General features: G+C 41.8%; 1 pseudogene; it reads right to left on the bottom strand.

Moving 5' to 3' along the window:
* The window catches only part of LOC127217880 (sodium- and chloride-dependent transporter XTRP3B-like), a 127,322-nt pseudogene that overhangs the window by 19,472 nt on the left and 83,739 nt on the right, over positions 1 to 24,111 (bottom strand).

Genomic DNA, 24,111 nt, shown 5'->3' with positions numbered 1-24,111 from the left:
ACGGTATCCTGGATGCTGAGAGAGTCATAACTGAATTCTTTGTATCCTTTGTTCCCAACCTCATATAACCATCTGTCCTTGATTAACTACAACTGCTACAATTAGATGAAACAATGAAATCCCTGTAACCATGCTTCTGCTTCTGTAAGCCTGCTTCTTGCCACCCCAACCCTATATAAACTGCCTGAGTTTTAACCTCAGCATTCTCAGTCCCAGAAAGACTGAAGCATCCACAGGTACCTGTGTAAACAATAAATAACCTCTTGCACTTGCATCCTGTGGTCTGGTCTTGTCTCTTGGGGGCAAGGGACTTTCACCCTGATAAGTTCCAAACTCTTGGGGTCTCATGGGGGCCTTTCAAAATTATAATAAAGGAGACAGATAATTAAGAATGACCTTTTAAAAATCTATAGCTTAACCCTTTGTTGACTTGATTTTGGTCTGGATAGAGTAACAGGATGAGGGAGGGTTGGAATTTTCTTATACAGGTTGAAATTTGTCATATACCAATTTAGCATCTTTCAAAGTTGTGAGGGTGAGAAGAAAGGGCTGATTAATTCCCCCAGGTGCACACACACATTCTATTAGGTAAACAAGAGCCACCCAGGGAACTACTGTAAACACTTTAGAATACTTTTTTTAGTTATCCATTCCATGCATGATTTTAAGCACAACTGCTTTAAAATGTTACCAGTTTTGAATCTGACTTCCTCTCCTTCCACTTAATATATGATAAAATCTTATTAAAACTTTACCTCCAAGGCTGTCAATGGCACCCTTAGGTGAATGTTCCACAATTTATTGAACCAACCCCCTTTTCTGAAGGGCTTAGAATGTTGTTAACATTTTGATCTTATTAAAAGACAGTGATCACGTTATTTTGTGCCTCAGAATGCTGACTTGTCCTTTAGACGAGGCTTTAGAGAAATGGAGTTGGAGAGGAATTTTGTTTTAAATACATGCTGAGACTTCATGCCATACAGGCTTCAGAAAGGTACTTGACCTTAGGAAGGTCCGGGTCTGAGTCCCAGGAGTTCCCTGCTTGTTGTTCCACTAACAGGAATGCATGGTGAGTTTGCAGCTGTCTGTTGTACCCCTTCAACTCCCTGTCAGAGAAAACATTGTAAAAACAAAACAACAGCAGGACCAAGAAACAAAGTATCTGTGTGTGGGATTATTTGTTTTTTTCCCTGCCTTCTATAATTTCAAACCCAAAATAAGTCCCCACATCCACAAACCAATCTTTTTCTTTATTAATAAAAAGTAAAGAAGCAACTCACAACCCTTTTGATTTGTGTTTCAACTTGTGGTTGGGGACTTAAATTTTCAATCTGCAGGTTGCTCACTTTTCCACCTCAGTAGAGGGTGAGGCGCCTGTCCTGCCACAAGGGGACAGCAGGTTCCCTGCCACTGCCAGGTACCTGCTGGTGCTGCAGCTCAGGCTCCAGACAGCCTGTGCAAGCTACAGAGTCTCATTCCCTAGGCTAGGCCCTAGGCTAGGCGGAAACCTAAGATTTTCATGCTATTGCTGAGTGACTTTGGGTCCATGTCTCCACTCCACCACTGGTTAAGCTCTCTGACTTGGGGCAAGTCATTTAACACCTCTGACAGTTTCATCTGCAATAGAAAACAAAAACAAATCCCTACTACTCCACCCCCACCCCAACAAGCTTAAACTACCTATCCCAGAACTATTCACCTTCAAACAGTAAAGAAAGCAGGCACAATACAGCAGAAGGCACTCAGGCTACTTAAGCTTCAGATTATATGTTTCCCCACCCCCAACCCTGTCTGCTTCCCCCCATGCCTAGTTCCAGTCTATCACTGATGGATATTTGTGTTGTTCCAGTTTGCAGTTACTATGAACAGAACTAGTGTGTACATTCTAGCATGTTCCTCTCTCTCTCTCTCTCTCTCTCTCTCTCTCTCTCTCTCTCTCTCTCTCTGTGTGTGTGTGTGTGTGTGTGTGTGCGTGTTTGTGTGTGTGTGTTTTAAACAAGCATTTATTGGGAGCAGGTGCCATAGCATGAGTTGAAGTTAGAGACAATTTGTGGGAGCCAGGCAAGTGACCTTACCATTTCACTGACCCTGCCGTTCCAGTTTTAAATTTTTGTGTAGACTTATGACTGTGCAGTGATGTTTCCATTTGCCTGTTGATTTCCCTGACAACTGACAAGTCTGCAACCTTTCCACTTGCTCACTGGGACATCAAAAGAGCCCGGGGTTTCTGAAATGTCTGCCTGAGACCTTGATCGGTTTTTACTGGGCTGTCTTTTTCTACTGATTTGCATTTGTTTCCCTACTTTGGCTACGGGCCCTATGTCTGCTATATATACCAACAGTTTCATTTCTTACTGTGTTGCCTTTCTGGCCCATTTTAAGTGTATTCTATTGGAGAGAATTCTTAACTTCAAGAAAGGTCAATTTGTGCTGGAGATGTATGTAGCTCAGTGTTCAGAGTGCTTTCCTAACATGCATGAGACCCTGGGCTCTATTCCTAGCTCTCCATAAACTGGGTATGTATGGTGGTGTATAGTTATAATCCCAGAACTTGGGAGGTAGAAGCAAGAAGATCAGTGGTTCAAGGTCATCCTCAGATACACAGCTACATAGCAGGTTCAAGGATAGCCTGTTATTGGAGACCCTATCTCAAAAATTAAACAAGTAAGCAGAAACAATAGAGTTTAGTTTCCAGCATCCATATGGCAAGCTCACTACCAACTGTAACTCCAGGTGTAGTAGGGGATCTGATGGATTTTTTTTTGACAGCACCTATATGCATGTGCTTGTATATACAAACAGACATATACAAAAAAATAAAAATAAATATTAAAAACAAACAAATCTATCAATCTTTTTAAAAAAGTTGTCTTCATGACCATTTTTCCCCTCATGTCTTACTTTACACAATCTTTTCCTACCAGGGGAGTAGTAGATGCCTTTAATTCTAGCACTTGGGAGACTGGAAAATCTGTGAGTTCAAGACCAGCCTGGTTTAACATAGTGATTACACAGAGATCCTGTCTCAAAAAACAAAAAGAAAAAAGCAAACAAAAACAAAATAAAAGAAAAAAAACCCAAACAACAACAAAAAGCAAAACTTCTTCCCTATCAAGTCCAAGGTCATGAATATATTCCTGAGGAGTCAACCCCTTAGCAAAACTAATCTCAGCAGTGAATGAGTTACTGCCTAGAAACTGCCCTTCACCAAACCTGGTTCTCAAGGATTCTGCTAGGCTGGCTGGTTAATGCACAGCAGGGATCCTCCTGTCTTCATATTTTCCCTCTCCTCAGTATTGGGAGAAATAGTCATGTGCCACTGTCCCTGACCTTTTACCCAATGAGCCATCTCCAGCCCCAGCCGTCCTGGTAGAGGGTCTACCTAAATGGCATGATGGTGAATAGTTTGTATAAAAGAGCTGTTGCTGACTCTAGCTATATACTTATGTTTTGGGTATCACAAATCAGTTCTCCTATAGGGTTCTTAGCCACATAGTGACATTTAGGAACTGGACACCTCAGAAAGATACCCAGGACAGTTACCATGGGATTTGTTGGTACAATGGTGGCAATGCCCTTCTTTTAGTCCTTACCCCAGGGACCAGGCCAGCATCTGGTCTTAGCTGCCTTGGGAAACCATCCCAATATGTGAGGCCCAGTAAGTGAAAATCCTCTGCCTTTGTGTCTCTGTGGTGTGTGTGTGTGTCTCTGTGGTTTGTGTGTGTGTGTGTGTGTGTGTGTGTGTAGTATAAAGAATCACCCAGTCCAAGTAAATGCAAATAAAGTAGTCACATCACCACACAACACTAAACATGCACTTGGTAACTTTTATCTGAAATGATTCATCGAGTGATGGACTACTACAATTACAAAGAGTATGGTCATGGGGGACCTCTACACAGAGAGAGTGATGCACTGTGTGAACATTAATGGTAGACTGACAGATGTATGTTACCTTTTTTGGAGAAAAATCTCTCATCTGCTGGTAAATTTCTGTGCAAATACCTCAACTTTAGGCTATTTTGATGTTCCAACATATCAGCTGGCAGTTTGGGGAGAAGACATTTAGTGGCAAACCATCATGTTGAGTTCTCACCATGCAGGTACAGTGACATGGGTGGCTACAAGAGCTTAGCCTATAGTAAAGAGTAGCAAATAACTGGAAATGATTTTTAACTTTTACTTCTGCTTTAGATAATTTATACAACTTATTCCTCAGCAAAGACTGTATTTAATAAAACAAATTCTCAAAATCCTTCCACATGCCCTACTTGGTTACTCAGAGCTCTGTAGAGGATTGGGCGGTAGAGAGAACTCAGCTCTTTGAGGTGTTTGTTTCTCTTTTGGGTGCTTGGTGTCTCAGAAGCAGAGTTTTCAGACAAGCTTTATTGCTCAGAGGAGCCTACTCTGGCTTGTGGGAGAACCCTTTCTTCAGACTTTACTTTTACAGCATCTATGACAATCGCAACACTGAAGTTCATGTTATGCACTTTCCTAAAGAGGAGAAGAAGGGGCCATGACTGCATGGGTGTGGGCCACTAAGTGCATCCCGGGATTCTATATTCTTACCTTATTAATATGAAGGCCATGCAGCTTTCAATCATTTGCTCATCTTGGTGATTTCCATTGTTCCCTAACTACTATCTCAAGCTTCTAGTTCCCCACAAAATAAAGTCCAAACTCACTCCTTAGCATTGTTTGGAAAGCTTTGAGGATTTTTTTTTTTAAATTGAGCCCTGAGGAATTTTTTTTTTTAATTGAGCCCTGAGGAATTTGACCCTTGCATACCTGGGTTCTAGAAAACAGAGTGTTAACTCTTAAGTCTAAAAATACACAGCATTTTGCTGCAGGTGAGAAACCTACCTCTAAGGATGAATAGGACATATCAGCCACAGTCTCGAAGAAATACATACAATTCACTTTTCAGAACAAATGCAGCTCTGCAGGGCTTGGAGCACCAAGAGATGGCTCAGTGGTTAAGTGCATTTAGATGACCCCAGGTTCAATTCCTAGCACCCACATGGTGGTTCACAACTATCTGTAATTTATTTAACAGGGAATCTCATACCTTCTTCTGGGTTCTGAAGGCTCCTGTCACTCAGGAACAAATGCATGCACATTTAATAAATAAAAATTTTTAAAAATAAAACTGAAACATTGATACTACTTTGTATATGAAGCTATTGTTTTTCTTATGTAATTTTAGATAGATATTAAGAATTTTAAAATGGCTCGTCTCCTGTATTTCCTGGGTCATATGTCTCACACTACTTACTCTTATCTTTTCAGAAGCTGCCCACATTTTTACAGTGTCCAGAATTTTGATATTACGTCCAGGGTAGCCTCACTACAGTAACTAGCGTACATCGCATCTTCATTTGGAATTTAATTTGCCAAGTGTTCCTCAGCACCACAAACTTGCAGCTCAGCCTATTTTTTGTCAAGAAAGAGCCTGGGATTCACTGTTAATTATGGCAATCATTTAGGCACTTGTAGCTGGTGGCTTCTGTGTGTGGACTGGAACGACACAGAACATCATTGTACAATTTCCACTAGGCAGTCCTGGCCTGGAAGTTCAGTGATAACACCTGCCATGCAGCATTCCTCTCTATGCTTAGACTGCAGGCAGCTGTGTGGAATGGAGTCCTATGTTGCATGCTGCACTGCTTCCTCAGAAAAGGATGTGACTTTCTCCTCGCCTCTGCTCCCTCTTGGGTGCTGACCAAGGACATGTATGTCAGGGTTCTCCAGAGCTACAGCTCCTCATCCTCTGCCAGGAAGGTCACATGTATGAAAGGTGACTCCATCCCTTGAAGCAACAATCACCAGAGGATGGGAAAGTCATGTGCCTTCATCAGACCTGGGCTCCTATTTCACCTTTATTTCTCATGAGCTCCATCCAGGTTCTGCTGTCTCACCAAACTCTGCTTCTGGTCCTCCCTGTTTTTCCAAAGTTTTCCTCTCTATCTAGACCAAACAGTTTACATATCTTGCTCCTACCCACATTTCCCCCATTCCTTCTGCAGTACAAACCCCAAGAGCTCTGGATCCTTGGGCAAGCCCAGGTACAAGATGTCAGCAGGGCCCTGCTCCTTTATTAATCATCTCCGATAGAGGTGTTGACCTGTGGCTCTGGGTCATATTATCTCTGTGTGCCTCAAATGTTTCTTCCCACATCTCTTATCCCACTACTTGATTAGCAAAGGTCCCAAATAATTACATAGATGGCTAAGGGGAAACTCTCTCCTATCTGCAGTTTCCTTTCCTTTTATCTTCAGCATGAGCTCTCACTTCTTTCTTGCGCTTCAGAAACTCACCTTCCTCTTCATGGAATTACTTATAGATTTCCTTCTCCTCCATGTTCCCTCCCTTCCTCTGTTTACACATACCCTCAAGGTCTACTAACAACTTTTAAAACCTCTTAGGTCTACAGGCCACCAACTCTTTATATAAATTAGTAGCCTACATTTGTAGTAGCCTCTGTTCATCACTCCGTTTATGCCTTTATTTATTTTATGTTTTTTTTTACAAAGGAATATGGTTGTAATGATATCTAGGTCAAAATTATAATGGATCTACTCTCAAATATACTCAGAAACAAAGTAAACCCTTCTTTTTTTTTTTTTTTTTTTTTTTTTTTTTTTTTTTTATGTGGGAAGGGTGGAGGAGTATCCTTCTTCCCGGCTAAGCTTCCTCTCATGCCAGGACCACAAGGTAATCTCAGCTTCTCTTCACATATCTACACTGTTACCACTAGGTGTGCAATAATTTCTAAATAAAGGCAAGGTGACTTAACCTAAGGATGATTTCATTTGTCTATTTCACATCTATTTCTTTAACATACAGAGATAAAAATGCATGGCTCCGTAAGACTTCAACTAAGATAACTTCATTATAGTGTGTTCCTTTGTGTGTATACTCGCCTCCAAAGGACAACTGGAAAAGAGAATAAGTAGCCTGGATCATTTTCTGTGAATTGACGCTGTGTGATCTGAAATAATTAGGTGGTATACACAACACAAAGTGGACATTGTTTGCTCAGAAAGGCCCAAATGGAACAAATATATTTTCCAAGTCAGTTCAAGCAGATGCAGGAATAAGCTTATTTAGAAAACACTCTGGCTGGTCACCATGACCACTCAGCTGATCGAGATGGGTTTGGCAAGACCCAGCCACGTGTTATGGAAACAGGGGACTGAGAGAACCATGGTGAGGCCTTCAGAGATTTTGTTGGTCTTGGCTAAATTTACTCCTTCACCTCAACTATTTTTGATGGGAACAAGAATCAAGACTAACTCAAAGGCATGGTCTGCTAGGGAAAATGGCTGGAACACTGTGGAAATATTTTCCAGGGTCAAAATGTGATTGGGGCCATGTTAGCTCCACTAGTGAGCCCCAAGGAGTCTCACTGAGTCCTGCCTGGCTGGTGTGTTTGCTCTCTCATCTCACAACAGCAGAAGTTATGAGTCCCACGTTGCCAGGAAACACATATGCTTTGTTTCACATGCTCAGGGTTCAAAGTATATTGGATTCCTTTCACCTCTGAATCCTCAAAATGTGGTCTGTCATAAAATGTGGGCATCATGTTGTGTGTGTTTTTGTGTGTGTGTGTGTGTGTGTGTGTGTGTGTGTGTGTGTGTGTGTAGGGAGGGGGAGGCTTGTACAGACTCTCAGGTTCACTTTAAAGAATACCAGTAGTTTTACATCCATGTTGAGATCTTAAACACATACTGGCCTAAAAAAAATGTTAGTTTTTGAAATTACAATATATTTAAAACATTTTCTCCTTCCCTTCCCTCCCCTCCAAGCCCTCCCATATACCCCCTCCTTTAGCTTTAGAATTCATGGCCTTTTTTTTCTATCAATGTTTGCTACATACACACACACAAACACAAGTAAATATGCACACACATATACATTCTTAAATACAACATGCTTAGATTGTATAGTATTACTTTTATTATATTTTTAGTGTTGACCACTTAGTATTGGAAAACCGACTGGTGTGCCCTTCACTGGAGAAGACTATTTCTCAGTATTCCTTGGTTGCCTGGAGTTGTACAGAGTTGAAGCCTTGCGAGCTACCTCCAGTCCACTGTAGCAGCATGCTTAGGAAGTCATGTTGGAGAGAATTTATAGGTGTAGATTCTGACAGTACTAGGAGGCACATTCTCACAGCATACTCTCAACACCTGACTCTTAACACTCTCTCCACCCCTCCTTCTGCAAAGTCCCCCAAAGCCTTACTTTCAGGAATTGTTTTGTACATGTACTCCTTGGAATTGTTTTCCCACAATTCGGGATTTTACTTAGCTGTGGTTTTTCTGTAGTGGTTTCGGTTCACTCCAAAAAGAAGTTCCTTGGATGAGGGTGAGGACTACTCTTATATATGTGAGTATATGAACAAATATTTATAATGTAGTTAGGAATTATGTTGTTTTAGTACAGTTGTGGTTGTAATTTATCTTCTCAGACCCACAAGTGAACTAACCTTGGGTAATTGGCTAGGTTTCTAGTACCAGGCAAGCTTTCTATATTGTTGAGCAGGTAAGTTCAATTAGAGAGCTTTTGGTTACTATCAAGGTACGTGTGCTACTTTTATACTCTTAGTGATTATAGGCTGGCCTTCTCTCTCTCAGTTCATAGGCATCCCAACTGGGCATATTAGATTTTATACTTGGCTGCACATCAGAATCATTTGTGAGACTTTGAAACAAATAAGAGCAAGCTGGGAGAGATGGTGCATACCTGCTATCCCAGCACTCACTCAGGAAGTCAAAGTAGGAAAATCAAGAGATCACATACATGTAAATGGATCTCTTAATAGTTCTAAGTAATAAAAACCTGGAGTCAGATATAGAGGAAAATGTTGAGCAATCAGAGAGAAGGAGCAAGCCACCGCCTTACCTTATCTCCTTAGTGCCTCAGCAGACAAGAGAGCAATTTCAGTTTCTCCCAGCTTATATCCTGTTTCTGCGCAGCTACTTTACTTCCTGTCTGTCTGTACAGACTTCCAGATCTCTATGTTTAGTTTGTGGCAAGCTCCATTCTCTGACCTTCAGATAGCCCTTATTGTACAAGCAAGATATCATCACAATGACATCCAAAGGGGATTAACAGCAGTCTTGTCTAAAAAAAAATAAAACAATAACCTCAACATCCCAAATCTACATATGCTTGTCTCAAGGGGGAAAATGAGGTTGATAGGTTGTCCCTAAGTATCAGGCATCTGAAGGGTGTCATGGCAACTGGTATATACTGCCATTTTCAGGGAGCAAGAGTCCTACCAGTACTTCCCTATCACACATCTTATTTCAATTATTTTTGGTTTTTAGAGACAGTGTTTCTATGTATAAGCCATGACTGTCCTGGAACTCACTCTCTAGACCAGGCTGGCCAATACACAGAGAGATCTGCCTGCCTCTCTGTGCTGGGATCATTTTATTAACCTTTATGTATATCATTGAACTTTTCCCTTCTGAAGCCCTCTTCCATTTTCCAATCTCCCAATATCATCACTGCCACCACTTACTGTCAACTTCTGATTTTTCTACTTTTAAAATTTCCTCTGCAAAATAAATTCAGATCAAGTAAGTGGGGAGGGAGGGGAATGGAAGGAGGGAGAGAGTGGTAAAGAGAGAGGGACAGAGAGAGAGAGAGAGAGAGAGAGAGAGAGAGAGAGAGAGAGAGAGAGAGAGAGATTGCATATCCTCCCTCTCCTGGGTGTGCTAGGATTATCAGTGTGCACCATCACTCTGAATTACATTGAAGATAGTTTTGTTATACATGCCAGACAGATTTCTTCTCATGCATTCAAGGAGCCCAAAACTTTCCCCTGCTTGCTGAGATGCCACATTGCCTGAAAATAGCTCAAGAACTACCTAGGAGCAGTTTTTTTAAACCTATTTCCTGCAGTATTACAAGGAACGATACTCTTCCACAGTTTCTCTTCTGATTTTTGTTTCCATTTCTTAATATATAACCTACACAGTTTCTTATTTTTTATTGATGGCTATTGTTTTGTTTTCATTTATGTGGTACTTTTCCTTGTGGCATGTCACAACCTCTGAAAAGTCACATTAAGTTGAATGACTTAACAAAGCAAGTGTTTACATAATTACCACACAGGCAACAAAATGCAAAGCCTTCAGGGTTCAAAGATACACCCTATCCACTTCAACTTTACACAGTGCCCCCTCCCCAGAGATTATATAATCTAAATTTTTAAAACACAGATTTTAGAATTTTATTACCTTTTTTTCAGTATTTTTATTCTGCTGTGGTTTGAATGTAAACTGCCACCATAGACTTGTATGATGGGCACTTTGCTCCTCAGTAGTCTGTTCTGGAACATTGTTGAACCCCTAGGAGGTGGAGTCTTGCTGGAGGAAGAGGACCACTAGGGTCAGGCTTTGAAGTTTTATGCTCTGGCCTCACTTGCTTCCTGACTACAGAGGCAATGGAAAGGATTCACACTCCTGCTACCAGGCCGTTCCTACCAAGACATACTATATATCCAAATAAGCCCTCTTTCCCTTAAGTGTTTTTATGTTGTTGCTTTCATTTTGCTCTGTCAGGTATTAGGTCACAGGAACAAGGCAAGACACTACTATACCTTCCCACATACTAGTGATTTATGTGGATCTGAATTTTATAACATCTTACTTTCTCTACTGGTCATACATGCTGTATGTAGCTATAACCTGTACATTTTCACTGCTCTGGACATAGAATTTGGGGATTTTATAAAACTAGACTGATTTAGAACCAGCCATTAGGCTTTGATTTCCATGATAGCACACCAATGCTGTGCTTAATAAGGTGGGATACCGAGCAAAGAGGGTGTGCATGCTACATTTACTGGGTCCAATGTGTTGCTCCACTCACCGAATCTTTTGTGAGTTTAATCTGTCAGTCACAGAGAAAACTTACATCCTCTGTGATGATTGTGGGCTTCCGTCAGTGTGTCAACTTTTGCTGTAAAGGCCACTCACATCAAAGTGTAGTTTTCCTACAGATGGAAACTTCCACCAAGTGGTATGGTAGGCTCTAGCAGTGCCAGGCTCTCCTTTTATAACCCTGCAGTGCTGTCTTGAACATGCACAATCCTGTCATCTCCAAGCCATACCATCTATGAACGCTGGCCATTTTGTTTTCTAGCCTTCTGTTCTGGTTTAGACCTCCAGCACAATGCTGATATGACTTAGGGGCAACAGGAGAACTCACTGTGCTCTGGAGATTAAAGTGGAAGCATGTGACACATCACTACTAATCATGATGTTGAAGCTTATCGAATTAAGACAAAATATGTCACCCTTTGGCCCTAAACTACTGAGTAGCTTCCCCGTTTCGGGGAATGGACAAAAGCACTTGCAGTGACCTCTGAGAGGCTATGTGACCTGGCACTTCTTGCTTCCCTGGCCAACTTTCCCACTATTTTCCCTGCTCACAGTTCCAGGCACAGCATGCCACCTGCTGTTCCATCGATACTTCGTGTCTACACTGCTGTGTCCTCTCTGCAGACATCCCATGGTGAGCTCCCTTACTGTGTTCAGGTCCTTGCTTAGAGCTCATTCTCATGTGTCCCTAGTGGTAGCCCTATATCTCTTATACTTCCTCTAGTTACTCAGGCCAATTCTCACTGGGGGAGGGGGAAGGGAAGATACCAAAGCTAGCATGGTCTCAAGCAATGCCCTGCCCACATGCCTAACTGACAGGGCACCTTGTTAGTCTTCCTCTGGACCTGTGTGGCCTGGACACATATCTCCTTCCAGATGTGCTTCATGAGCATACCTCTAAGGATGCTTGAGGTTTCCCTGTAGCCTTACAGGCTTCTACTGTTTTGTCTTTGCTGCTTCTCCCTTCTCCCAGATTTCATGGTGACAGGGCATCCTGTGTTCTCATCTATACTCACTTCTTTGGTGAGACTGCCTCTGCCATGGCTTAAAACTCCCTCCATGGATGCTCCTATTGCTTTGTTTCTAATACAGACCAAGCTATTGAGTTTGGGACTTGAATGTTTACTACTTTTTTGATACCTCATTTGGCATCTCAGGATTATATAGAACAAAATTCCCACCTTTCTCTTCTTTTTACCTACACCCCCAAGTCCCTGCTTCTAATCCAGCTGATACTGAGCCTTACCTAGCAGTGGCCCAGCTGCAAACACTTGGAGTTAACCCTAGTTCTCTTCTGTGAGACACAGCAGATAGTCTGTTTTACCTTGAAAACATACACAGAAACAAGATATTCTACAGTGTTAGCAACTTGGAGAGACTCTGAGCAGTATCCATTACTGCTGAATATACACACGGCACCACACTTTGTTTATATAATTCTTTGTTCTACCCCAAACTGGAAAACTCCAAATGTGCATCAGTAGTAAAGCAGATGATTAAATGATAGGCTGTTCACATAAGACAATGTTATATAGCAATGAGAACAAGCAAATGATTTCTCTCTGTAAAACAGAAATGAATCCTCAGAAATCTCACTCCAGGGGTGGATGGAGCAGGACTTAGTGGAGTATATAGAGTGAATGATCCCATTATAGTTACAAACTATGACAAAAACTGACAGCCCAGATGAACCACAATGCTATTAGTCAGGAGAGTGCTTTTGGAGAAAGTATGTGGGAAAGAGACAGGGGCTCTGTGGGCACAAATAATGGGTGTTTCTTCATCTGGGCTCTGGAGGAATCCTGAGGCAGGACCTCTGAACCCTATGCTGTGGTCTATGTACTCTGCAGTCTGCTGAGTCTCAGACATTCTTCCCACCTGAACACTTCTAGTGTAACCTGCTACTTCTTACTTGTATCACCTTGCTCTCAAAAGACATTTAATGTTATTGTCAAGTTTTCATTATTCGAAGGATATCCACCTTGCAAAAGCTTTCCATGTCCTTAAGTATAAAATCCTGACCTCGTGGCTCAGTAGTTAAGGGCACTTTTTACTCTTGCAGAGGACGTGGGTTCTGTTCCCAGCACCTACATGGCAGGTCACAGCCCATCTGTAACTTCAGTTCCAGAGGATTCAACACCCTCTTTTGGTCCCCCCAAACCACCAGGTATACATGGGGTACACAAAAACATGCAGGCAAAACACTCATACATGAGGCCAGAGAAATGGCTCAGAGTTTAAGAGCACTGACTGCTCTTCCAGAGGCCCTGAGTTCAATTCTCAACAACCACATGGTGGCTCACAACAATCTACAATGAGATTTGGTGCCTATATTTAGCATGAAAGAATACATGCCAGAACACTTTATACATAATAAATAAAATCTTTTAAAAAAAAACACTCATGCATATAAAATAAATCCCAGCTCTTGGGAGACACAGGCAAATGGATATCTGTGAGTTTAGGTCCACCTGGTCAACAAAGCAAGTTCCCAGTCAGCCAGGGCTACCCAGTGAGACCCTGTCCCTAATCAATGCTTCTTGAGTACTTACAGCTGTCCCACAGGCATGCCCTTCCCTGCCCTTTTCCCGAGTGAGGGCCACTCCTGGGCAGTGCCTGCGACGTGGGGTTCTCTTGACTTCAGACAGCATTGCCCACTGCTTTTGTCCCGCCTCGTTCATCACTGGCTTGTTCTGACCACTTTACTGAAGTTACATCTACAGTCCTCCAGCACTCCACCTCTAATTATTCTGCTGCCCTGTTACCACTGTTTAACACTTGGCAGGAATTTCTGTAGTAACCCCTAAAACGTGTCCACCTAGAACCTAAAGGTTTTTTTTTTTTCAGATGTAACTGAGAGTCTCAAGATGAAACCATCCTGGATTAGTATGGACAATAAATCCAATTACAAGTGTCCTTAGAAAAGAAAACACTGAAAAGAATGTGATGTGAGGGTAGAACAAAGCTCCAAGCGATGTGGTTTTTAAGTCACCGAACAGATGGCTCCCAGCACCCACCAGGAGAGGCCCATGGGGCACATCTCGCAGAACACAGCATGACCCAACTTACCAAATCTTGCCTTAGGTATTCTGGCTTCTGTAAGTAAGAACACATTTCTGTTACCTTAAGCCATCGACTGTGCAATTTGTTAGAGGAGCCATAGGAACTAATGCATATAATTGTGTAATTTAGCTACTATGATTTGTATTTTAGATCCCCTTTCAGCTCCATGAATGTACACATTACTTTATTCATGCTGGCTCTGAAATGACACACAACAGGCACTCAAGCAAATAAAAAAAATGTTTTTACGTATGAAGTTTACTAAATATTGTTGGAAATACTCTTGAGTTTTGGTTAGATAAACAAGGTATGATAGACCACACACTGGATACTTCCCAACAACAAACGAGGTATATTAATGGCATCCACTCAGATGCAGGCAGATCTTAAATATTAAATATACTTTATTGATTGAAAGAAGCCACGTTTAACAACTAACTTATGATATTATCATATGAATTCTAAAAAAAAGGCACATTGAGCTATCAAAAGAAAAAGCAGACCACTGGTTGCTAAGGACTCAAGATCTGGGAGAGTTATAGCAGGGGCGTTGATAAATAGATATGCTATTTCCCAATTGTGGTAGTAGTTATGTGGGGATTCACATTTGCCAGAACTCATCAGATATTTCCTTATAATGGATATGCATTCTCTAAAAGATCTGATAAAACAAAGCAATTAAAAACTTAGGATAATATATAATCATCCAAAGCAAGCACTATGCTCCCTAGAATAAGCCTAAAATGTTATTTTGAAGTCCAAAAATATGGGTAAGGCTATCCAGCACAAGAAAAATGAAAATATAAAACCAAAACAGCAACAGACAGTGGCTTACTAAAAGGAACTTTACAAGACATCACAGATAACTGAATTCACACTGTAGACCTCTAGGACACTCCTCTTTTGCTATACAGAGACCCCGCACAAACAGCAGAAAGCCCAGTCATGCAACCTCTGTTGGGCTGAAAATCGATCGTGGTAAATAAGGATCTGGGAAGCAACAGGCTGATGGATGTTTATTCGGAGAGAAATCACTTACACCAGAAACAGATGATCGCCACAGGTTCCAGTTTCAAGGATGCTTCAGGATGCTCTGTCTCCAACCAGTATGTAAGAACACTAGCTGGGGTCAGGCACCCCATCCCCAGCCCTCCCACTCCCTGAAGGTCATGTCCACACCTGTCCCCACCCCCAATGGGCAACAGGTGCAGGCAGGGTGGATATCGCACTACAATTCCCCATTTAGTCTAAAGAAGAGATTTAGGCTTGACTACATTGATGGGAGCTGTTCTGAGAGAGACAGTTTGTTCATTATTCACAAACACCACACCCACCCTTTTCTCTCTACTGTCCTTTTCTTAAAATGGATTACTTCAGATCACTGTTTGCAATTATAAACACTGGTTCAGGGTTTTGCTGAATATGATCAGAGATCAAGCTTTTTTTTTTTTTACCTCGATTTATGGGCTCAGAACCATTGTTGGCAGCTTTCAAGTAACAGATGTTTACCAAGGAAGGAAAATTCCAGACCAGTTTTATTGCGAATATTGTAAAACTGCTCAATACCATGTCAGCTGACAAGGCCCAGCATATCATTCATATATATATATATATATATATATATATATATATATATATATATATATATATATATATATATGAGTGTGTGTGTGCGTGCGTGTGTGTGTGTGTGTGTGTGTGTGTGTGTGTGTGTGTGTGTGTGTGTAGAAAGTGTCATAACTGAAATCATAACCCAGGGAGAAGCAGGCTGAAACAAGGATATGGTGTCATTACTTATGGGGTAGCCCCGAGGGAGAAGGAAAGGGAATCAGCAGGAACCTCAGGTGCAACAGAATGGCTATAGACCCTGGGAAGACAAGATACACTGAGCCTGAGAGCAACATTTTTGTTTTTTGTATTTCAGATGACTGCTGTTAGGCAGTCTGCCTTCCCTGCCTCCTGAAGGGCACACAAACTTGGGTGAGGCTGCCCAGCTCTCAAAGTGCAGGCAGCAGAAGGCTGGCTGTGATTTGCTTTGACAGAAGTTACAGGTTATAGTCCTTGATTCCTGAGAGGTTATTAGGTACACTGCAGCAGACAAACACATACAGACACACAAACACACACACACACTCACACACACACACACACATATATATATGTATATACACACACACACACACACACACATATATATATATATTACTTACATCAGTAACAACAGAGATGAAGCCAAAGGAGCCAGCTTCTTGGGTCTTCTTCCCACATACCAAGAAGGACAATGGCTCATCAAAACAGGCAGGTTACCAGCAACAAGAGTTGTGAGATACTCTACTATTGGGAAGTCAAGCCTAGACCCCCTCCCCTAGCAAGTAGTTTTGTATTTTGCAAGTCCAAAGGGAGAAGGGTGTCAGTGGGAGATAGCTTTAGATGGTTTCACATACTCCTGTTGTCTGAGGGAATCAGAAGGCAGCCTGACAAGTCTGAGATTAGCAACATTAACACTTGTCTGTAAGAGCCACTCCCCTACCCACCCACCCACTGCCATTGCTAGGAGAAGTACTATTAACAAACTCTAAAACAAACAAATAAAAAAAAAAACATAAAGAAAAGCACCCAAGAAATGAAGGCACTAAGATCAAGATTTCAAGGCCAGTCTACCAATTATAGCAAGACCCTGTCTTTAAAAATTAAATAAAACCTATATCCAGTCAGTGGTGGTGCACACCTTTAGTCCCAGCATGCAGGAGGCAGAGGCAAGAGGATCTCTGTGAGTTTGAGGCCAGCTGAGTCTACAAAGTGAGGTACAGGGAATTCAGTGACACTCAGAAAAACCCTGCAATTAACAACAACAACAACAAAAAAGCCATGTGCAATAAATGGGCTTGACATTGAATTGCAAAGACCTAGTCCAGGTATGTTTGTTATTGTTTGGCCCAGGTCCAATTAATGCCTAGGTTTAGCAATCCAGGCACAATCCTCATCCCCATAAAGAGGGTACATTCCCAGTATCCTCACTCCCCAGATGGACAGAGCAAGGTGTTCTCCAGTGCTAACATTCTTCTTTCCCACCCCTCATCCTATGCCTTTGTCCTTCCTGGGATCACCTCCCAAGTACTTAAACCAAATCTCCAGGATTTGTGACAAGTCCAAATAGCAAACCTGACCCAGAAACATCCCTAGTAAAGAACTCTGGGCACCAGCACTCACAATTTAAAAATTGGGATAAAGAAAGGCGGTGGTGGTACATGCCTCTAATCGCCTCAGCAGTCAGGAGGCAGAGTTTAAGGCCAGCCTGGTCTATAGAGCAAGCGCGCTATATAGAAAAACCCTGTCTTGAATCGCCGCCACAAAATAAAACCCAAAACACACACACACACACACACCACACACACACACACACACACACACACACACACACACACACACACACACACAAATGGGATGAAGAGAAGGCAGATTCTGTTTAGCCACTGTTATCTCAGATGTCCCAGAAACATTTAGATGCATCCAGAGCACAGGCAGCAAAATGTGCTCAAAATCAGGTCCAGGGACTATAAAGGTTATAAAGGAGACCAAATTCTCAAATGCCATGCCTAGAAGTCCTTGTCTGAACTGGTGCTCTAGTTGGGAAGGAACGAAAACCATCTGGGTAGACCTTGGTTTTCCAAATTCCCCTAAACTCTGGAGTCACATTCCCTTCCTACAGGAAGAGTCTCCTCCCATTACCTGGAACATGACTTCTTTCCAGAACAGCCTATCAAGGCTTGTTGGTCATTCTGGATATCTGAGTCTACTCGTCTCTCAATCAGTGTGGACAGCAGTGTTTCTGGTTCCTAGTGACCCCACGTAATGCAATGGCTGCTGCTCTCTTGCTTTGGACTCTTCAAGCCACTAAGCAAGCAGTCCAGGAGAGGAGAGGCTACACGGGAAGAAGGTGACAGCTCAAGAATCATTAAGAGCTGGGAATAGTGCAATGTAAGGGGAAAGAAGTATTCATGGGAATGCTTGCTGATGTTTAGGGGCAAGGGCTGACCAACAGAAGGGCTCATCGAAGGGAAAATCTGTAATAAATAGAAAAGGGTGGAGATTTAAAAAAAAAATCCCCGTGGCTTCAGTACAGTTTCCAAGAATAAAGAATATAGGCTGTCCTGCTAACCTTCTAGTTGCTGGCATTTTTCTTTACATTATTGTTAAAAAAAAAAAAAAAGACTATCAGTCACTGTGCTCAGACAAAAAAGTGTAATACACAAGATGATGGAGGCTGAATGGGGTGTACTGTGGGAGATGCTTACTGGTTGCTTTAACATATCACCCCTTTTATACCCAGATGTTGAGACAGAATTCACACATCAAACCAACCCCTGTGAAATGTCTGATACAGTAGATTTTAGTATATATACCACACTGTAAAACCTCTGCTACTAATCCCCAAACACCTAAACTAAAACTAAAAATTAACCCATTTAGAATCTCTTCATCTCCACTTGTGGCTCCCTGACTAACTACATGCAACCTGACTAGAGGGAGAACCTGACCTTCATTTACAGGAGGATGAACACAGTATCTCGGATTTGTCACACTTCTGTAGCAGTGTTAAGAATTGTCTCTGCAAGTGTCTAAGAGTTCCAGTAGGACAGAGTTTTGGCTGCTTTTCTGGTAACTTAACCTACCTGAATACCTGCCTCCTGTAGGAATCCCTATATATGCCACATGCACTCAGACCCTGAACCAGCTAAAGCTTTCTTCAGTGATGTTTTCATGGCACTAGAAATCACATGCATTAATCCCCTCAGCCCCCACTTTCCAGGAGACAGCCTTGGTGGTTTGGAATAAACTTTACCCTTTACTCATGGAACAGCTATTTTGGTTTCTTTACTGCACCCATTTTATTCATCAGGTGCCAAAAACCCTTCCTTCCCTCTCTCCCTCCCTTCCTTCCTTCCTATCTATTTGTTTATCTCTCTTTTTTTCCCATTCAGCTGCCATGTCTGATGACCTGAGTTAAATCCTTGGAAGCATGTGGAGAGAACCAACTCCCACAAGTTGTCCTCTGACTTCCACATAAACACCATAGTATGCACACCCCACACACATTCACAGAGAATAAATATATATTAAAAAATCACCATGCCTTTAATCTCAGCATTTGTGAGGCAGAGGCAGGCAGAGGATCTCTGAGTTCAAGACCAGTCTAGGATACAGAGTGAGTTCTAGGACAGGTAGGGCTACACAGAAAGACCTTGTTTCCAAAACAAAAACAGACCAAACCAAACCAAAACCCCCACAAATTTAATATATGCCTCAATTTCTTAACCCCACTTTAAGTATTTATTTACTTTATTGTATACATGTGTACTGTGTACAAGCAGGTGCCTGTGTAGGCCAGAAGAGAACATCAAATCGTCTGGAATTGGAGTTATAGCTTGTTGTAAGACACCTCATGGGGGCTGGTACCTGAACCTTTGTCTACTGCAAAAATAATTGCTTTGAATAGCTGAGTTATCTCTCCAGTCTCCAAAGATAGCATTGTTACTTATATGCATGCACGTGTGTCTGCTTGTGGAGGTACCTGCAAACTTCAGAATAGGTGACTAGATGGCATAGAGCTGGAGCTACAGGCAACTGTGGGTGGCCCAGTGTGGGTGCTGGGCAAATTTGGGTCCTCTGAAAAAGATGCAAGCACTTTTAACTGCTGAGTCATCTCTCCCAGTCCCTTTATCTCTTTACCCTTATTTCCTTCTTTCAGTATTGGAGGGTGAACCCAGGGCCTTGTACATGTAGGCAAAATGCTCTACCACTTTTTATTTGGAGGAAGAGTCTTGCTACATTGCTCAGACTGGACTTGAACTCACTCTGTAGCCCTTGAGGGTCTTGAAGTTGTGCTCCTCCTTCTTCAACATCTCAAGTTGAAAGGTTAGCAGGCCTATGTTACCAGGCATAATTTCTTGCTAGCAAAATCCACACTGGCTCCAAGTTATCATATTTGTTTTTCAGCGCTCATAAACTTCTATTTAACAAATTGATAGTTGGCTTCATAATGAGTTTATTGCTACATTTAAAAATTACAAAGGATGAGGATGGATAGGTAACTCAGCTGATAAAGTGCTTACTGGGCAAGTATGAAAACCTGTGTCCCAGTCTGCAGCACCCTTTACACTGGCAGAGTAGCAAGGTCTATAATCCCAGTGCTAGTAGGGAGAGACGGGAGAACCCGGGGGCCTGATAGTCAGGTAATAGAGCCTGCCTCAAAAAGACAGAGAAAGACAGTGGAAGGTCCATACACACACAAACAGACATACGCACACACACACACACACACACACACACGTACACAAGCTCTCAAGGGCATGTATACCCACAGATGTGAATAAACGTGTATGTCTTAGCACCACACAAGTGTCTGGTGCTTGTGAAAGTCAGAAGAAGGTATCAGATCCCTTGGGCCTAGAGCTACAGATGTTTGTAAGCCATCAAGTAAGTACTGGGAATTGAACCTGGGTTCTCTGCAAGATTAAAAAGGGTTTTTAACCCTATTAAAAAATGGGGTACAGAACTGAAGAAAGAATTCTCAATGGAGGAAATCAAAAAGGCTGAAAGACACTTAAGAAAATGCTCCACATCCTTAGCTATCAGGGAAATGCAAATCAAAACAACTTTGAGATACCATCTTACCCCTGCCAGAATGGCTAAAATTAGAAACATCAGTGATGACTTATGTTGGAGAAGATGAGTAGAAAGTGGAACACTCCTCCACTACTGGTGGGAGTGCAAACTCACACAGCCATTTTGGAGATCAGTATGGCGGTTCCTCAGGAAAATGGGAATTAGTTTACCACAGGACCCGGCAATCCCCCTCTTAGGCATATACCCAAAGGATTCACATCCATGCAACAAAGACATCTGTTCAACTATGTTCATAGCAGCACTATTTGTAATAGCAAGAACCTGGGAACAACCTAGATGCCCCTCAATTGAAGAATGGATAATGAATATGTGGCACATCTACACAATGGAATACTACTCTGCAGAAAAAAATAATGGAATCTTGAAATTTGCAGGAAAGTGGATGGCACTTGAAGAAACCATCCTGAATGAGGTAACCCAGTCATAAAAAGAGGAACACAGTATGTACTCACTCTTATATGGATTTTAGACCTAGATCAAATGATCACCAGCCTATAATTCAAATCACCAGACGAACTAGGATACAAGGTGAGATTTATATAAAGTCCCTCACAGAACTGGGAAGGGACAAGTCCCCCAGAGCTCAGGTGAAGTGGGGGAGGACAGCGAATGGAGAGAGAAGTAGGAGAAAATGAGGGGGAGGAAAGGAAATCAGGTGCGACCAGGAAGATTGAGCTTGGTTAGGAATAGAAGATAGGAAAGAGAGAGAGAGAGAGAGAGAGAGAGAGAGAGAGAGAGAGAGAGAGAGGAGAGAGAACATAAAAGACGGAGCCAATATTGGTTTGAAGGTAAAATTTAACACAAAGAAAGGTAGAGAGAACTACAAGACTGCTCCCAACTAACAATCTCAGCTTCCGTGAAAAGGCTATCATACATGCTCTTCCCAGAGAGTGAGATCAACAACTAACTTCTCCATGGAGTCCTCAACTAATGCCTGTTGAAAACAGGATCAAACACCCATACATAAACACTGAGTCAAACTAGAACCCAGATGCAGATGGAGAGGACAAGACCATGCAGCAGAAACACATAGAGACAGCTTACCTGAACAAGGAGGAGCTAAGGGCCACTAGACTGATAGCTGGGAAGCCAGCATGAGACTGACTCAGGCCCCCATGATTATGGGTCTCAGCCAGAAGGACTGAGCAGTCTAAGAGACCTCAGACAGTGGAGCCAGGATGTATCCCTGGTGCACAAAAGGACTTTGTGAACATATCCCCCATGGAGGGAAAACTGCATTAGTCTAGAGACAGGAGAGAAGCCCTAGTCCCTACTTCACATGACCTGTCAGATCTACATGACCCCAACTGGATGGCATTCCCCTACATATGGAATTGGGGTGGGGGACGGGAGGGGAGGGTTTTTTGAGTGCATGTGAGAGGGCAGAGAGGGTAAAAGGGACAGAAGGAGGGAAGGATGACAGGGGGGGGAGGGAGGGAGGGAGAGGGAACTGGGATCGACAGGAAAAATAATAAATTAAAAAAAATGCTTTGACTCCAAAATTTAAGTTGAAGGACAAGTTACTGGGGAAAAGGATTTCTATTATTGTTTCCACAGAAAATGAAAAGATGTGGATTCCTTCCAGACTAAGGTAGTTTGATCACGCCAGACTGCCTGAAACAGAGTAAAAGCTGATCCTACATTCAAAACACCTGGACAAAACAGCCCTATAGACTACAGCTAGCATATCTGAATCTTTTTCGAATCCCCAAGACAGTGCCCCTTACCAGCAGGAAGTAGTTTGGAAAGAAGGACGCCCATTCCCAAATATTGTATATAAATATTTGTTTTCATTTAATTGGACTTTCTTATACAAAATTAAATAAAAAAATAAACCTGAAAAAATACAAACAAAAAAACGAAAACAAAAACAAACATCAAGACAAAAAAAGTCACACAGACCCTAAGGCTGAACACCAACTGATTTCTGAGTATTGTTCTGCTACTACTGTTCTCAGGTCTCATGTACTCAAAAATGAATGACAAAATTCCAACTTTTAGCCACAGATGATGAATCAAGCCTCTGTTCTCAAATATCAGTAACTGGAGATTTTTCAGCTCACCAGGACTTCAGTCTGAGTTCTAGAAAAGAAATGGGTCTACAGAGAAATGCTGATAAAAAAAAAAAAGACAGAAAGTCTTTCAAATACTAAGCCATCTCCCAGGCCCTTTATGGTTTGTTTGTTTGTTTGTTTGTTTTTTTAAGTTTCACATATTTCACTTCTGCTAGAAATGAAGCCATGTCCCTAAATTTATCACTCTATCTTACTCTACTTACCTCTATTAATATGACTATCAGTACAATAGAATGATTGGCTACCTAAATATAAATCTGAACATATTCATGCTCAAACTGAGTAGGCCCGTTGGAAGGGAGGCAGACAAGATGCACACACACACACACACTCTCTCTCTCTCTCTCTCTCTCTCACACACACACACACACACACACACACACACTCAATGATAAAGCCAGAAATAAACAAATGACAATACTTCAGTGAAAATCTAGAGAGGGACAAGAGGACTAACAGGATTTCAATGATTGTAAAATTCACAATGTATCCATAAGTACAAGTACAAGAGAATTAGGGCCAAGCTTTTTTAAGCCCTGGAGTAAGAAAGGTCCCCTTTGCTCTTTGACAGGGCTGGACTTTCATGCATGGCTTGGCCAATCTCTGCTGTATAGTGAGAACAACAACATTAGTAGAGGTAAACTAATTTGAAGTAGCTCAATGCTTTCATATCTGTTCTCAGAAAGAAGACCTGCACAATGTAGTGGAGCACAGATAAAGGGACACGACCTGTCTTAAAAAAATAAAAAAAAAAAGTGAAAATAAAAAGCAAACAAAACAAACTTTAGTTTTCCTCATAAACCTGAAAATAACTGAATTCCTATCAGCCATGTAGGCTTTCCCTCCTCAAACAATGTTTAACTGGAAAGCATGGCACACGCATATCTGAGTATTACAGTGGAGATTGGTACACAGTGTTTCTGAGGTGGAGGCAGAGGCAGAGGCAGAGAGACAGGTTGATTTCTGACTTTCACTTCTGCCTGGCCTACAAAATGAGTTTCAAGACAGCTCTCAAGGTACAAAGACAAAACGAGTTTCAAAAAGAAAAGAAAGGAAGAAGGAAGGAAGGGAGAGACAGTGGAGGAAATGTAAATATGGAGACAGTTAATACAAAATAACAAACTAAAAACAAAAACAAATCAAACAAACATCAAGACAAAAATTTCACAGAGTCACTAAGGCAGAACACCAACTGATTCCTGAGCATGTTTCTACTACTATAGTTCTCAGGTCTCATGTACTCAAAAATAAATAACAAAATTCCAACTTTTAGCCACAGATGATGAATCAAGCCTCTGTTCGCAAACATCTGAAAGTGGAGATTTGTCAGCTCACCAGGACTTCAGTCTGAGTTCTAGAAAAGAAATGGGTCTACAGAGAAATGCTGA

The sequence above is a fragment of the Phodopus roborovskii genome, unplaced genomic scaffold, assembly GCF_943737965.1.
Source record: "Phodopus roborovskii unplaced genomic scaffold, PHOROB, whole genome shotgun sequence".
In the NCBI taxonomy this organism is placed as follows: domain Eukaryota; kingdom Metazoa; phylum Chordata; class Mammalia; order Rodentia; family Cricetidae; genus Phodopus; species Phodopus roborovskii.
This window is presented reverse-complemented; position numbering and strand designations above follow the sequence as displayed.